Source organism: Schistocerca gregaria, chromosome 1 (genome assembly GCF_023897955.1).
Source record: "Schistocerca gregaria isolate iqSchGreg1 chromosome 1, iqSchGreg1.2, whole genome shotgun sequence".
Classification (NCBI taxonomy): domain Eukaryota; kingdom Metazoa; phylum Arthropoda; class Insecta; order Orthoptera; family Acrididae; genus Schistocerca; species Schistocerca gregaria.
In genome coordinates, this window is record NC_064920.1 from 420000166 (window position 1) to 420001631 (window position 1466).

General features: G+C 45.0%; 1 non-coding gene across 1 annotated transcript; it reads right to left on the reverse strand.

The window, feature by feature from the left end:
• Positions 1–903: 903 nt before the first annotated feature.
• Trnal-cag (transfer RNA leucine (anticodon CAG)) lies at positions 904–987 on the reverse strand. Its single transcript has one exon. It is a non-coding gene; the product is annotated as a tRNA-Leu (tRNA).
• Positions 988–1466: the final 479 nt, after the last annotated feature.

The following is a 1466-nucleotide window of genomic DNA, read 5'->3' on the forward strand; positions in this document are numbered from 1 at the left end:
TAAGTTTTCATTCCTCGTTTTTAGTGAAGCCTGTATCCTGTTTTAATTGTTCCTTATCCCACTTTCAGTAAAAGAAGTCCACTCACGATTTCAAAGCGTTGTCCAACGTGGTTTTGAATTCTCGGAAATGTTTTTTACTGCTCTCTCTTTCCCTCCCTAGCAGCGAAGAACATGACTTCACTCTCTTAAAAGCGGAGAAGTGATATAGGGATTTTTCTGTGAGTATCTACTATTACGGTTTATGTAATGTGCTGGAGTGCATTTCTCGTCATTTTTAAAAACAAATGCAGAACAGCAGCATGAAACGCGAGTCCTTAACTTGAAATATAATCCCTTGTCCCCCCTCCCTTTTTTCCTCTGTCGGTAAGTCAATTTGACAAAGAATAAAATTCTAAGCTAAAATTAGGCTTTCTGTTGATGAACAGAGAAATTTGTTTTTAAGCTGACATTTTATTACGCAGTAATGTACGTGTTGATGACGTCTGAGTGCGTTGCAAATGATTCCAGCTGATACCAACAGAAAAAAATGGCTCTGAGCACTATGGGACATAACATCTATGGTCATCAGTCACCTAGAACTTAGAACTACTTAAACCTAACTAACCTACGGACATCACACAACACCCAGCTATCACGAGGCAGAGAAAATCCCTGTCGCCTCCGGGAATCGAACCCGGGAACGCGAGCGTGGGAAGCGAGGATACCAACAGAGGAAGTAACGAAGTTGCAGGCACAACCTTGCAAGGGACAAGTAGTAACCTGACTGAACAGGGATTCCGGTATGTATCTTTCGACAACCAACAAAAAGAAAGAAAACTGTAATGTATTACAGTTTGTTTTGAACTATAGTGTGAATTACACTGCCACTTAGTCACTGTGAGTGACACGACGCTAGAAAATATTTGTCAGAAGTGGGATTCGAACCCACGCCCACAGAAGTGGACTGCGACCTGAACGCAGCGCCTTAGACCGCTCGGCCATCCTGACTATGGAGTGATACTGCCGACACTCAGCTTTCGATATACGTGGCGCCCCACTTCTACGCATGCTCCGCAGGCGCCAAGTTCTATCGGAGCCAAGTGTGTCAGTGCGGAATGACGTCACAACCCCTCCCCCGCCTCCTGTCGGCTTCGCTCTCCCCTGCAGAGGCTGCCCTGGAGCCCTCTTGTTTGCTTCAGGATGAACGGCGTTAGTTCAAGGAGAGCACCGGGGAATACGGACCGTGAAAATGTTACAACTGATTGAGCACTAAGGCTACGGATTCGGCGGCTTAACACGTTAAGGACCGGATACACTTGTTTCAGCTTACCACAGTGGCCGGGTATTACATGTTGCCTGATATCCATGCAGCCTGCGTAGCATAATGTTCTTGCAGGTCCTCTAATCTTCTTTCGGTACAGCCGTTTGACTACACAAAACTATACGTGAATATTAAATGTGTCTTTACATTGCGGATCATTAATTTT